The 16,460-nt window shown below is 42.2% G+C and overlaps 1 protein-coding gene across 1 annotated transcript in view; it reads left to right on the forward strand.

The window, feature by feature from the left end:
• Positions 1-16,460, forward strand: part of ATXN7L1 (ataxin 7 like 1) — an 88,046-nt gene that overhangs the window by 18,348 nt on the left and 53,238 nt on the right. The gene's annotated exons all lie outside the window — the stretch shown is intronic.

The following is a 16,460-nucleotide window of genomic DNA, read 5'->3' on the forward strand; positions in this document are numbered from 1 at the left end:
TGTGAGAGCGCACGGGTCGGTGAGAGGTATTCGTAGCAGCAGGCGGTCCCGTAAGTAACCCGGCCCTATGCCATGGGCGCTTTAAAGGCGTTCACCAACACCTTGAAGCGCACCGGAAGGCCACAGGTAGCCAGTGCAGCCTGCGCAGGATGGGTGTCACTCGGGAGCCACGAGATCAGAGACCTTCCTTGGGTCCTCTAACAGATCACCTTTTTTTTGTTGATATTTGATTCTCCGTGTACTTTAGGCTTATTAAAAGGATAACATTATCATGTAGTGAGATCATAAATGTGAAGCCATCCTAAATATGATTGCTTACCATTTGAATAATTATTTTGGAGGTTGTGGAAAAGACAGGAGGAAGCTTGTGATAATTTAATATACGAGAACTATTATTATTATTATTTTTTTGCTTACACGCTGTTAATTTTTCTCTTCGGGATGAGCTTTCCATCGTGTTGATAAAGTGATCCTATTAAATTGGAAATAAATGTGCTTCCCTCGGGCTATTTGTAAAGCAAAGTTCTACAGCACAGAATGAATTTCACTATTTCTTCACAGTGGCTGGGAAGATACTGTGATTTCATTCTTTTTCCCCCCCGCTTTTTTTTTTTTTTAAATTGTGTTGGTATTTATTTATTTATTTATTTATTTATTTATTTATTTAATCAAATTTTTATACCGCCCTATTTCCCGAAGGACTCAGGGCGGTTCACAGCCAGATAAAATAGAATAAGAATAAATACAGGATAAAAACAATATTTAAAAAACTTATTAAATTAGGCCAAATTTAAAATTATAATTAAAATAGTAAAAAAAAACCATATAAAAACTAAAATCCTAGGCCAGTCCTGCGCAAATAAATAGATGTGTCTTCAGCTCGCGGCGAAAGGTTCGAAGGTCAGGAAGTTGGCGGAGTCCTGGGGGACGTTCATTCCAGAGGGTGAGAGCCCCCACAGAGAAGGCTTTTCCCCTGGGTGTCACCAGTCAACACTGCCTGACGGACGGCACCCTGAGGAGTCCCTCCCTGTGAGAGCGCACGGGTCGGTGGGAGGCAATCGGTGGCAGTAGACGGTCCCGTAAGTAACCCGGCCCTATGCCATGGAGCGCTTTAAAGATAGTGACCAAAACTTTGAAGCGCACCCGAAAGACCACAGGTAGCCAGTGCAGCCTGCGCAGGAGTGGTGTCACATGGGAGCCACTTTTCTTGGTATATTGTTGAAGGAATGAAAGGAACAGATTTACTGTCAGCATACTGTTTGCACTTTTAGAACCAGGTAGGGAGGTATTCCAGGTACTCATAAAAAGTTTGAGATAAAGGTGTCTGCACTCATATACCCTATTTTTCAGAGTATAAGACACCCCCCCCCAAAAGAGGGTGGAAATGTTGGTGCATCTTATACACCAAATACAGCAATTTTTGGCCTCTTGAAACCCTGCCCCGCACGCCCCAATTTTGCCGAAACCAGGCCCGTTTTTTGGCTTCCCAAACCTCCCCATGCGTCACGTGTTTTTTTTTCTCTTGCAAAAATGAGACGTGCAGAATTTGGGAGGCCTGCCTGCAGACTCCTGTGAGCCGGAGAGGGCAAAAACCAGATGCGCAGAGGCCAAAAACTTTTTTTTTCTTGTTTTCCTCTTTGAAATCTTGGTGTGTCTTATATTCCAGTGCGTTTTATAGTCCGAAAAATACGGGTAAGTCTTTTCTCTTAAACCAGTCCCCCTCCTTTTAAATATTTTTCATAAATGAAAATCTCATTTGACTGTCCCCCCCCCAACCCAATTCTCTGCCTCCCAAGTCCCAGCTGATTGGGAGGAAATGGGGATTTTGCAGTAACCTTCCCCTGGAGTGGGGTGGGAATGGAGATTTTACAGTATCCTTCCCCTGCCATGCCCACCAAGCCATGCCACACCCACCAAGCTACACCCACCAAGCAATACCCACAGAATCGGTAGTAAAAATTTTTGAAACCCACCACTGGATCCAACCCTTTCTGTGAAAATCTCGAATAAAAAGAAAACACAACATATCGTTGGATTTGTTCTGGGCCCTTTAATTAATCCTTTTATTATTAGGGAATGTATAATGTATGAAATTATAAAGGTTTTGGAAGGAAGGGAGAGCTTTTACTAGTTCTTTGTAGTCTTTTGGGAACAATTATGATCCCAAAGGCATAGAGCAGTTACGATTGAATTTTGCCTTGCAAAGCAAAGCAAGTTTTATTGTAGGAAATCTATATTTTAATTGCAATTTATCCAGAATTTTTTAATTGTGTTTTGCTCCTTTGCCAGCTCTGTGAGCTTTAAAATGTAATAGATATTTAGAGTTCGGCCTTTATCGGTGTAGTTTCTTTAGTAGGGGTGACATGATAGCAGCGTTCCAATTTCTCAGGGGCTGCCCCAAAGAAGAGCGGGTCAACCTATCCTCCAAAGAACCAGAAGGCAGGACAAGAAGCAACAGATGGAAACCAGTCAAGAAGAGAAGCAACAAAGGAGAAATTTCCTGACAGAACAAGTGGAACAACTTGTCCCCAGAAGTTGTGGATGTTCCAACACTCGAAGTTTTTAAGAAGAGATTGGACAACCGTTTGTCTGAAATGGTATAGGGCTTCCTGCCTCAGCAGAGGGTTGGACTAGAAGACCTCCAAGGTCCCTTCCAACTCTGTTATTCTGTTAGTAATTAGATTTCTTTGTAACGGTTTTACATTTTATATAATGTATGTTTATGTGTGTGTCGGGTGGGTTCTACTTACCTTTGCTACCAGTTCTCATCGTGCCCACACGCGTGCGCTTTTTCCGCTTGCTTGCTCGAGCACTTTTCTGCGCATGCTCAGAAGAGTTTTGATGACGTTTGGGTCAGTGGGCGGAGCTTCCCAACGGTGTAACTATAGAACCGGTCTGAACTGGGGGCAACCCACCACTGGTGTGTGTGTGTGTGTATGTATATATATATACACACACACACACACACATATATATAGGTCTTTGGTTATTCGGGTTTTCTCCCGCGTAAAATTGGAAGTGTCTTGGCGACGTTTTGCCAAGACACTTCCAATTTTACATGGGAGAAAATCCGAATAACCAAAGACCTACATACAAACACCCGCAAAAACCTCAGAAAACATAGATAGATAGATAGATAGATAGATAGATAGATAGATAGATAGATAGATAGATAGATATAGATATAGATAGATAGATAGATAGATAGATAGATAGATAGATAGATAGATAGATAGATAGATAGATAGATAGATAGATATAGACAGATATAGATATAGATATTTGTTTTCTGAGGTTTTCGCGGGTGTTTGTATGTAGGTCTTTGGTTGTTCGGGTTTTCTCCGCGTAAAATTGGAAGTGTCTTGGCGGCGTTTTGCCAAGACACTTCCAATTTTACATGGGAGAAAATCCGAATAACCAAAGACCTACATACAAACACCCGCAAAAACCTCAGAAAACATAGATAGATAGATAGATAGATAGATAGATAGATAGATAGATAGATAGATAGATATAGATATAGATATAGATATAGATATAGATATAGATAGATAGATAGATAGATAGATAGATAGATAGATAGATAGATAGATAGATATAGACAGATATAGATATAGATATTTGTTTTCTGAGGTTTTCGCGGGTGTTTGTATGTAGGTCTTTGGTTGTTCGGGTTTTCTCCCGCGTAAAATTGGAAGTGTCTTGGCGACGTTTCGACGAAGTCTCATTCGTCATCTTCAGGCTTCAGCTTCGTGCTTCTGGGAGATATAGATATAGATATACATACACACACAGAGAGACACACAGACATGTCATCTGAAATCTAGTAGACATTAAAAATCTACTAGGTTCAAGTGCAATTTGTAAAATGCAGGGACTATGTAAACTCTGTGAATCCTATTAGGATTGCTTTGCACCAGCTGGGCCAGTGTGTTGCTTTAACTAACAGCCTTCCATCTTTATTTCACACTCATCTGCCCTATTTCTTTTGTTTCACAAGATAACCACAAAACCAAGTCCTGGACCATGGCAATTTAACCCTGCGGGCCTCTTTGTTTTCTTCCCTCTCAACCGAAGCGGTTTCTGTACTTTTGTAGAAACCAAAGCCTTTGGTTGGCCATCATCAAAGATAGCGCAAGACAGCTACACATTAATGCTGTGTTTCATGTTAATTTTGAAATAGCTTGGGGACGTAGCCCAGCTTGGATTCACACCTCTACAGTCTACTAATAGCTTTTAGTATTTGGTTGACTCTAGGATAGTGAACAAACTCCTTTCTCTATTAGTGGCAGGGTGGATTTGATTTAAATCAACTCGATTTAAATCACGATTTAAATCACTAGTAAGAAGCTTGATTTAAATCAACTTAATTAAAATCGTAATTTTTAAAGAGCAGCTGTCATCTCTGCTGTGAAATTGTGTGAATGCATCAGTGCAGTGGGTGTTATCTCAGTTTGCAGAGCTTGGATTCATTGAATGCGTTTACCAAAAAAATAAATACCGCAGAATATACAGCCTCATGCCACATAACTAAGCTCCCATTTCATGCTGAATAAACTAAATTATTAATGTGTCTTAAATAGAAAACTATCTTTAGATATATTTTAATTCCAAAAGCATTTTATTAAAATAAATCTTGATAAAAATAAAAAAAAAACTGATTTAAATAAAAAAAATCCGATTTAAATTTAAAAAATCTGATTTTTTAATTTTTATTTTTTTAAAAAAAATCGTCGATTTTTATCCACCCTGATTGATGGTGAGCATGAGGTTTCCATCCATTTTTGATTAAGGGTCTTAATTCCATGGTGTTTTGTAACAACTGTGGCATCACAAAGTTCCTGTCATTTCTCACCCTGGTGCTGTTAGGGTGGGTGTCTTTCACCATTCCCTCCATGTCTGTTTAGGAGGCAAGGAATGTTATATTAAAAGTGATCTAAATTTTTAGAGCAAAGGGGAGATCAGCAAACAATGTGAACATTACGAATTATATGGAGGTAACAATTATGGTAGAACTATTGCTGCTTTGTTCTTGCCGTGCCAGGATAAACATGAAATAAGGTGAAGGTTTCCCTCTCACATATATGCTAGTTGTTCCTGACTCTAGGGGGCGGTGCTCATCTCGGTTTCAAAGCCGAAGAGCCAATGCTGTCCAAAAACGTCTCCGTGGTCATGTGGCCGGCATGACTCAACACCAAAGGCACACGGAACGCTGTTCCCTTCCCACCAAAGGTGGTCCTTATTTGCATTTTTTTACGTGCTTTCGAATTGCTAGGTTGGCAGTAGCTGGGACAAATAACAGGACCTCGCCCCATTACGCAGCACTAGGGATTCAAACCGCTGAACTGCCGACCTTTCGATCGACAAGCTCAACATCTTAGCCACTGAGCCACCGAGTCCCTTTTTAAACGTGAAATACACCTATACATTTCCAAATGAAAGGCAACTTAAATAAGATTTGCTTCCGAGGATGTGTCTTAAGAGTTCGCTTTTCCATCGGAGCTTTTCTTCTAAATGGAAGTTTTTATGAGATTATCAAGGAACAAAAACCTTTGATGAACAAACAACTTTTGTGTGTCATCGTTGTTTCATTGAATAAAAACGTCAGCCACCTTAGCTGGCCTGTTTATTTATTGTCTCTTTGGCTTCCTTGCTTAATCAGATTTTCTTGCTCCACACAAAGTGCTCCCTGGCTGTGAAATCTCTGCAGCCTCTTGACCGAACGCCTCCTTGGCCTGTGGAAGGACCGTTCTTTTTTTTTGCACGTGGCGTTTCCTTGAGCCTCTGTGCAAATGCGACAAGCCCATACCCCATCGGCGAATTTTATCTATGAGGACTCTTGAATGATTGCAACACGTTGTTGAGTGTGTACGGGACGTGAAAAGTGAATTGGTTGTGTGTCCGCCTCGTTTTCGGTTTTGCACGGATGCTGTTCCTAACTTTTGCTCAGTTTCCCCCCCCCCCAATTTACATAGTTAATAGCTTTGCTAAGGGTTGTTCTTAATGTCTTGATGTCGCTCAGTTGCTGCTATTGCCACCCGCTTTAGTGAAGTATTTTGGGCAAATAATTCATTGGGCCTTCCGTGTTGATTTTCATCTGTAGGGTACATGTTTATCTGCAGGTGTGGCCTCAAAGAAATGCTAGCTGTTTTTCTGCTTGCTACCACAGCGTTTAATGGGTTATCTGATAGAGTTATCATTGATAATTCCAAAATGAATGTTTATTTCTGATTGCCGGTTCTGTTCACTGAAACACTCAACTGGTCTAATGTTTACTTCGGTGGATGAGGGTAGGTTTACTCTCCAGATTAATGAATCTTCAGGGCCAGCCTACCACATTTTAGATGTTTTTTGGATTTCTTTGTTCAGGAGACATAATGTCATTCCGCGGCCACAGAAGCATGAAAAATTAAACAACTAAAGCGTTGTTTTTCCATTGATCATTTTCCCCTTAAGGTAGTGGTGAAGGTAGGATGCATTCAGGAGAAAGTGTGGAATTTCTTCAGGAATTTTTTGCTCGGTTTATAAAATTGTAGAATTGTGAAGTTAAGAGATTCCATGGATCACGTAGTCTCTCCTTTTGCAGTGCGCAAAGAAAAACTGATTAAACTCATCTTTCAGTTGCGATTGTATCTTCTTAAGACCTGCTAGAGATGGAAAACTCCATATCTTCATCACTGGATGAAGATATGTAGAGTTTTATCAACTGTACTGTACTGTACTGTACTGTCAAGTTTTTTTTTCTTATTTAAGCAAAATCCAGGTAGCTGCAAAATTTTCTGGTCTAGTTTCGGTGACAAAGAAAAATAAGTTCTTGACTACCTATTTTTGTTGTTGTTAATTGCAAAGTCGTGTCCGACCCATCACGACCCCATGGACAACTTTCCTCCAGGCTTTCCTGTCCTCTACCATCCTCTGGAGTCCATTTAAGCTCACGCCGACTGCTTCAGTGACTCCATCCAGCCACCTCATTTTCTGCTGTCCCCTTCTTCTTTTGCCCTCAATCGTTCCCAGAATGAGGCTCTTCTCCAGTGAGTCCTTCCTTCTCATTAGGTGGCCAAAGTATTTGAGTTTCTTCTTCAGGACCCTTTTGTCTACCTCAACATTAGTATTATATCTCCCCTCACTTTTCTTTTATTCAGGTTGAACCTTCCACTTTCCTTCAACCTATTTTCCTAGGGCCTCCCCTTAAATCCTTGTGTCTTTGTTCCTTCTGGTGCCCAAAATCATACGCCATGTTCTAGGTACAACCTCATCCTCACACAACAGAACAAAATAAGTACTTCACATGTCTTAGATTCATTGCTTTTTCTAATGCAACCCTAGAGCGCATCAACCCTTCTACCAGGTATCTCCCATTTTTGGCGTATGTTCAGTTCATCCTCAATGGTCACACCTATGTCCTTCGACGCAGTCTTTCCAAGCCACAACACTCTCGTCGTACAACTGCACCCTACATTTTTTTTCTTCCCTAAATGTAAGCTTGTACGTTCCTTCCTGCTGAAGATAATCTTGTGCCTCTCAGACCAGTCTTCCTACCCATTCAGGTTAGATTACGATCGCGTGTCGTCATCTTGGGTGTTACGTTAAGTAGATAGCCTCCCACACCCAATTTTGTATCATCGGACTGTTTGACCCTGAGAAATATTCCAGTGGTACCCCGTAAGCAACTTCTCTCGGACTTGATGCCGAGTCCTTAATGCTGGTTTCCTGATTGAGGTTAGCCAGGCATTTGCGGACAGGTGCGCAAATAAGAACATTGTGTGTCATCTCACGATCTTTCCTTGAAACCAAGAGTAATTATAGCCACTGTACTTTTTACCTTATTAAAGGAGGAAATACAGTTTGACAAAGCCATGCTTGATTTTAGAAATTGTACCTTAACATGCTTAACAAAATCCTGGGCTTTTGTATTTACAGTTACATCTTTTCAGCTTATCAATCAATAATTATTATTGAGTTCCTCTTTTTTTTTCTTCCCTTCCTTGAAAGGAACATATCGTTGACTCAACAAATTCCCACAGCTTTTCTTCAATATTTTAGGGTCAGAGCCTAATGACTTTCAAATTAGCTGGAATATCCTTGCATCCGTTCATTTTTTTACCCATTTTCCTCCTGTTTGGCGTTTGTTCCCAATTTACTATTCCGAGCAACATTTCCTTTTGATGGCAACACAGAGGTAAAATTGAGGCTCCTCTGTTTTCTCTTGATCTTCTCTCTATTTATCTTTGTTTAAGGAGATTCTCCATCATCCAGGTCATGGTTCCTGTCCTGCTGTTGGTGACTTATTTCAAGAACACTTTGTCACCAAATTTGTCACTAGCTTTAGTTCATTTTCCACCTTTGATCTCAGTCCTAGGTTTTTGACCTGTAAATTTGTAGATTTTCTTTGTAATTCATCCATCTTTCCATTTCCCCAAAGTTTCTTTCTTCAGTCTTTTCACGGTTGCAAGCTGCCCCTTTGAACACCTTGTCTTTATTAAATGCCCCCTCGCTTTCTTCCTCATTACCTTTTTTTTTTTGTTTAATCGTACTACCTTTAATTTCAAGAAGTCAGAGCCAGCTACAAAACCATTGTCTCCAAGGTTTTCTCACGATGGATATTATTGTCTTTCTTTATTAAAAAGGGTATTTCTGAAAACCTACAGTTTTCATTTGACTTTAACCTTGTTGTTGTTAAAATAGCAAGCAATGTGTGGTGACTTGTACCCAGTGTTCCCTCTTCTTGGATGTATAGTTAAGTGGCAAATCCAAGGCAGCAGATTGCTGAAGCTTTCGATAGAGAAAAGTTTTCCCCCAACTCGAGTAAAAAAATCTATTTGGCCTGTTGTGTTTTGGCAGAAGGCCTTGGTAATCTCCTATCTGCAACTACTTCATGTTTTCGTGGGAGGCGTCAGTAATTTATTTTATCTCCTTTTTCTGACTGATTTGGTTATCTGTAGTAAACTCCTACTAAGAAGTTCCTCCTGGTAATTAGCCTGTTTAACTTAATCCAGATGCTTTCTCTACTTGAAGCACCATGAGCCTTACCACGGGTAGATTTATTCCAGCTTCACAATACCTCAGGATTTCCATGTTTTTTGTAATCCTTATTAATAATAATAATAATAACAGAATTGGAAGGGACCTTGGAGGCCTTCTAGTCCAACCCCCTGCCCAGGCAGGAAACCCTACACCATCTCAGACAGATGGTTATCCAACATTTTCTTAAAAATTTCCAGTGTTGGAGCATTTACAACTTCTGCAGGCAAGTTGTTCCACTTATTAATTGTTCTAACTGTCAGGAAATTTCTCCTTAGTTCTAAGTTGCTTCTTTCCTTGATTAGTTTCCACCCATTGCTTCTTGTTCTACCCTCAGGTGCTTTGGAGAACAGCCTGACTCCCTCTTCTTTATGGCAACCCCTGAGATATTAGAACACTGCTATCATGTCTCCCCTAGTCCTTTTTATTAAACTAGACATACCCAGTTCCTGCAACCGTTCTTCATATGTTTTAGCCTCCAGTCCCCTAATCATCTTCGTTGCTCTTCTCTGCACTCTTTCTAGAGTCTCCGCATCTTTTGTACATCATGGCGACCAAAACTGGATGTAATATTCCAAGTGTGGCCTTACCAAGACATTATAAAGTGATAATTAACACTTCACGTGATCTTGATTCTATCCCTCTGTTTATGCAGCCCAGAACTGTGTTGGCTTTTTTAGCAGCTGCTACACACTGCTGGCTCATATCTAAATGGTTGTCCACTAGGACTCCATTTAATCCTTACATTTAAATCCTTACATTTAATCCTTGCCATTGTGTCTCATGACATTCAGCCACGTATTTTGTACAATGGTGCGAACATCTAATGGGGACAATGTCTCTCTCTCTCCTATATATCTTTCCGTATTTCTTTTGTAAAACTAGCAATGTCCAAAATAACTCACTTTGCTGCATAATCAACCCCATTACCTGCCAATTCATAACTTGCCAATTGTTTCTATGGTGGTCACCCCTTGTTTCAAGTCCTCCAAACCCACTTAGCCAGCTATTGTACAAAGATGTATGTTCCCTCCTTAGTGAAATTAATTCCCTGCAAACTTCCATTGAAGCTTCTTCCATTGTTGAAAAACCTGAACCTCTGTTGGTTGTTCCCATATTGCAGCCAGGCATTCGCGTGCTGAGTTTTTCTCCTCGGGGCTTTGCCTCCGGTGGGAAATATTGATGAGAACATCACCTTGGCTTCAAGACCTTCATGCTTCTTCTCACAGTCGGGAAGTCCCTTTTCCTATGTTGGACGTCATGCCATTCGATGTGTGAATATATAGGAACTGGCTGTGGTTCCTTACAAGAAAGCATGCCCATCAAGATGAAAAATGGGTGTCATGTCCCACTCCTCTGACGGCCAGGTCAGGGAAGTCTGTATCAAGCGTGGCCACAAAGCCTCTGCAGCTTTGCCAAAGTTCTGTCAGAGTTCTCAGGGCAGGCAGGAGTCCAAGATGTGACTTCAGCAATCCAAGTTAGACTTTGCCTGACTCAAAGAATGCCAGAAAGCAGATCCTTTATATAGGCCATGGGGTGTGGCTCCATGACTCAGCACTTATCCAGGCCTGCCCCTCCCTTCCTTTTGCTGACGTCGCCTCTCCATTCTCTGGAAGCGTGGATCCCTCCACCCTCCAGCTGCCAGCAATTGCAGCTCGTGACTGGCTTCCTGTTCCTCATGTTCACATGCTGTGGGGGAGGGGTTTATTTGCTCCGTTTGTCCGGGCATGGTGCCAGGACTGGGGGCTGAAGGTATGCCAGGCCATTCGTCTTGCTCGGTCTGTCCGGGCATGGTGCCAGGACTGGGGGCTGGAGGCATGCCAGGCCGTTCGTCTTCATTATCCGTCTCTGGCTGAGATAACAGGAGATGAGAGGGGCCCGGCTGCGGAGAGGGGGGTGAGCGAGGCACAACAATGTGTGCTTTTTTGTGTCCTTCCAGAAGGAGTCCTCTACAGACACAAGCTTTTCTCCTCGGTGATGGATCACTTTCTACCTGGATGAGCTGCCAGTGCTTCATCTGTGGGTGTCTTCTATCTCATTCATGTTTGTAAGGAAGCTATGAGTTGAAATTGACTGCCAAGAGCGAAAGAAATAGAAATAATCTGGGGTTCCGACGGCGATGTCTGGCCAACTGCTTTTGTTCCCATCCTTTGGTGAAATTGTAAACTTCACATTGCTCTCCTCCTCGTGATGAGCAACGGCATCCACACAACAAGTCTTCACTTGAACAAATGAGATGTAGGCATGAGACTCCCTCTGCTTGACCTTTTATACAAATGGTGTCTGCTTTTCTGTTGTGTCCTCCCTCGCCTCCGTCCGAGTGATGGCTTAATTAGCCAGCACTATCAGCTCTGGCAGCAGAATCGCCAGCGTCTGCCAGGAGCCTCCGTTATCTTCCACGACGCTGGTGAGTCACCCAGAAACAAACTTCAGCTCTTAATCAGTGGATTTGCCTGCTACAAAGAGACACAGCAGCTCTCGCTGTCTTTTATATCCTGTGGGGTGTGGCTCCATGACTCAGCACTTCCTAGGCCTGCCCCATCCTTGCTTCTGTTGTTCCCGCCTCTCCTGCCTACGAAACCTAGGGTCCAGCCAGGCCTGATTGCCATCAGCTGGGTCTGGAGGCGTGGCCTGAGGGGGAAAGAGTCAGGGGATGGAGGCCTCGTTATCTCTTCCACCTGGCCTGCCTCTGGCTCCTGGAGCTGAGCCAGGGAAGCCGGTGCTCCCGAGGTAAGTCCTGATGGCCCTTCCCCCTCACTTTCCAAGTCACTTTCTGGCAGGAGGCCCGGCTCGGGGGCGGGGGGGGCGCAGACACAACAGGCAGTACCTTGCTGGTTGGCTTTAGAGTGCCCAATACAATTATTATAAGAGATGCAATCAAATCATAGGTTTCTTGGTAGTATTCCTTTGTCTTTTATCCTGTATTTTCTTCTCTCCTCTGGCAATTAATCAATGCCTGGATAAACTCAAATAGAATCCTGTTGATTCTCCCGAACTTTTGCGATCTTGCTAGTCGTGCGACTTGTTTTGACTTGTTCTTCCTTTTTTAATGATTCTCCCGCCCCCCCCCCCCACAAGAGAGTGGTGATTGCATAATTCATTGTGCGGCATTCTTCTTCATAGTTTCCATTTTCCATATGAACCATCCTTCCTGGCATATAATTTGCATTCTTTACATCTCTACTCTAGAACTATAATACGCTTAGCTATGTCAAGCAGGGGCCCCATATACCTGTTGAATGGATCAGATTTATTCGCGGCCAAATGTACACTGCCTAGGAATAGGGTAGCTTTATAATCAATAAATAAACTATCAGTGGCTGGTTTTTCCATCAGGACTGCAATTTGAAGTTTGTTCACATGGGGTTGTCTGAGATGATAATGCTGAGAATGAGCGATGCAGGTAATCTCGACTTATAACAGTCCATTTAGTACTAGACTAGACTAGACCAGACCAGACCAGACCAGACCAGGATAGGATAGGATAGGATAGGATAGGATAGGATAGGATAGGATAGGATAGAATAGAATAGAATAGAATAGAATAGAATAGAATAGAATAGAATAGAATAGAATAACAGAGTTGAAAGGTACCTTGGAGGTCATCTAGTCCAACCCACTGCCTAGGCAGGAAACCCTACACCATTTCAGACAGATGGTTATCCAACGTCTTCTTAAAAACTTTCACTATTGGAGCATTCACAACTTCTGGAGGCAAGAAGTTCCACTGATTAATTGTTCTAACAGTCAGGAAATTTCTCCTTAGTTCTAAGTTGCTTCTCTCCTTGATTAGTTTCCACCCATTGCTTCTTGTCCTATCCTCAGGTGCTTTGGAGAATAGCTTAGCTCCTTCTTCTTTGTGGCAACCAGTCAAATATTGGGGCACTGCTATCATGTCATCCCTAATCCTTCTTTTCATCAAACTAGACATACCCAGTTTCTGCAATCGTTCTTCCTATGTTTTAGCCTCCAGTCCACTCATCATCTTTGTTGCTCTTCTCTGCACTCTTTCTAGAGTCTCAACATCCTTTTTACATCGTGGCGACCAAAACTGGATGCAGGATTCCAAGTGTGGCCTTACCAAGGCCTTATAAAGTGATATTAACACTTCACGTGATCTTGATTCTATTCGCTCTGTTTATGCAGCCTAGAACTGTGTTGGCTTTTTTGGCAGCTGCTACACACGGCTGGCTCATATTTAAGTGATTGTCCAAGATCCCTCTCACAATTACTACTATTGAGCAAGGTATCATATATACGGTACCTGTGCATTTTGTTTTTCTTGCCTAAATAGTGACTATTCGAAGATAACAACAGCACTGGAAAAACGGTCTTATGACCTTTTTTCATACTTAATGACTATCGCAGCATCTCCATGCTCACGTCAAAATTCCAACGCTTGGCAACTGACTCACATTTGTGACGGTTGCCATATCCCGGGGTCACGTGATCCCTTTTTTACGACCTGACACGCAAAGTCAACGAGGGGAAGCCAGATTCGCTTTAAACCTGTGTTACTAACTTAACAACGGTGTCGAGAAAGGCCGTAAAATAGGGCAAAATTCACTGAACAACTGTCGCTTTGCAACAGAGATTTGGGGCTCATTTGTGGTCGTACGTCGAGGACTACCTGTACTTTTTTTAAAAAAGAAAAATGGTTGATTCTTGCGGCAACAGGACACGATTGTGGATTGAGGTTTACTTTGACATTGATAACTGGTTAGAGGTGCGATCGATTGCTGGCAAGTTTAAACAAATACTTCGATCAGGGGTCTCCAACCTTGGCAACTTTAAGACTTGTGGACTTCAACTCCCAGAATTCCTCAGCCAGCAAAGCTGAATGAGGAATTCTGGGAGTTGAAGTCCACAAGTCTTAAAGTTGCCAAGGTTGGAGACCCCTGACTTAGATCTCATGTACGAATGGATGGAAATCTCCAATAATCAAACAACCCTTTATTTTCAGGGTCTCTTATTACAATAGGAAATGTTTTTCTAGCATTAGGCTCTTCTTGAACAATATAAATAACAGCCTGAGTTTGGTGTTGAGATTTTAAGTCATAAAACAATGTCAGTTTGTAATGTACTCCTAGTACATTAACTGATGCGATATTACTGAAAATAATATTACTTTGTGGCTTCTCTCAGACTGTAATGCTGCTTTGCTAAATGCATGGTTTTGTTTAATATTTAGTTTATTAGGCATAATGAAGTAGCTCTTGGCTCGTTTATTGCTTGCACTTTACTCATGCAGAGTCAGAAAGGCCTAGTATCTTTGCTTCTAAGAATGTCTGTGTATTTGGTGTGCTGTTTGCAGGAATGAGACAATAGATGACAGGCTAACAGAGTTGGAAGGGACCTTGAAGGTGGTCTAGTCCAACCCCCTGCTCAAACGGGAAGCCCTATGCCATTCCAGACCAAAAAACTGTCCAGTGTCTTCTTAAAAGCTTCCAATGATGGAGCATCTACAACAGGGGTGTCAAACTCGATTTCACTGAGGGCCGCATCAGGGTTGTGTTAGACCTCGGCGGGGCGGGGCGTGTGTGTGGCTGGGGCGGAGTGGCGTGGCCCTCCGGCAGCAAAAATGGCGCTCGGGAGGCCGCGCTTCCGATTTCCGGCGTGCTCATGCGCATTGGCCAGATGATCTTCACATGGGCCTGCGTGGCAGAAACTGGAAGGCCAGGTGGAAACCGGAACTTGATCTTTCTGGATTGTGCACTGGGCGGTTGCTCTTCCGGTTTCCGGCATTTGCGCGCACGCTCCCGTTTCAGCACTTGGTGCCGAAAAGGTTGGCCAACACAGCCCCCCTATGCTGTGGGTTCAGTTGTCCTGGCCCCTTTTCATGTAACGTTTAACTTAGAAGTTTTAGGGTCTCGGTTTATTCTTACTGAAGTGAGCAGGCGTGTAAAATTATTGAATATTAAACTGCTCAGAGAAGGATAGGGAATAGCGCTGGGTTTGTAACATGGATTCTATTTTTATGTCCTCCTTCCACTTCAAGAGCACTGAAGTAGGGGTGTTTTTTCCCCCCGCTGTGCTTCTCAAAATAAAACACACCACGTTCATTCTGTGTGTAAAAAAAAAAAAAAAATCCCTCCCTCCAAATTCTTCCAGGAGTATATCGGAGACTTTATATTGACTTTTTTTTTTTTGGCATGTGGGTTTATAGCTTCATTATACAAACGGCTACACTGATTTTTTTATTAGTAACGTTCTTCGCGGAGAAATGCCCCATCGAGGATATAGTGGCATCCTTCCATTGTTTCCTGTGAGCCCAAGTGTTTTACTTCATAATTTTAAATATTTGCTAGGTCTGTATTCCTTTATTTTTTTTTTCTTCTGGGGCATTTTGATCGCCCAGCGGGGGATTCTTTTTATTTATTTATTTATTTGTCATGAGTTTGTGACTAAATCAAACCGATACTTAGATTACCTTGTTTCCCCGAAAATAAGCCCTCCTGAAAACTATTTAAATGCAGAGCTGGAAATCCCGTAAAGACGGTAAAAGGAGCCCCATCTTGCTCCACGCGCCCCAAAATAATCAGACCTCCCCGAAAATAAGGCCAAGCGCTTATTTCGGGGATATTTTCGGGGAAACACGGCATTAGATGAGAGATTCAGAACCACAAAGTTTTCCTAGGAACACTCAAGAAACTGAAATAGGGAACAAACAAATCTGATTTCTGAGGAAAAGAAATTCAGGTGTTATTCTTGGGGTTTACGATTTAACACAGGTTTTGGAATGCGATTTTTTTTTTAAAAGCTATACTTGAGCAATAGAGCTAGGATTGCTCTTAAACAGAAACAATTTGTGCACAGAAACGCAAACTGTTTCTGTTAGAAACTCAGTAAATCTTTGCTATCCAAGAAGGAAAATGGGGATCCTCATGAAATATTACATGTTTAGGTAGTCCTTGACTTACAGCCGTTTGATTAGTGACTGTTCAAAGTTACCACAGCCCTGGAAAAAGTGAATAATGATCATTTTTATACTTCTGACCGTTGCGTTGCAGCATCCCCTACAGCTACAACGTGATCAAAATTTGGACAAGTTGGCAATTGACCCATATTTATGACGGATGCAGTGTCCTGGGTTCATGGGGTCACCTTTTCTCACCTTCTGACAAGCAAAGCTAAAGGCGAAGCTAGATTCAATCAACAGCTGTGTCTTAACAACTGCAGTGATTCACTTAACAACGGTGGCAAGAAACACCGTAGTAACGTGGGGGCAAAACTCATTTAACAACTGGCTTGCTTAGCAGTGGAAATTTTGGCTTCAGTGGTGGATGTAAGTCGAAGTCTAGTGCAGTTTACTAGATTAATTTTACTGCAAAACATAAGCACACTTCTTGACAGAAAGATCAGTAGACCAGTGGAAAAAATCGACTGGTGAACGTTATGGAATGTCCATCGTTGACTATGATGAAGAAGGGACTAGACAG

The sequence above is a fragment of the Ahaetulla prasina genome, chromosome 7 (genome assembly GCF_028640845.1).
Source record: "Ahaetulla prasina isolate Xishuangbanna chromosome 7, ASM2864084v1, whole genome shotgun sequence".
NCBI classification, from domain to species: Eukaryota; Metazoa; Chordata; class Lepidosauria; order Squamata; family Colubridae; genus Ahaetulla; species Ahaetulla prasina.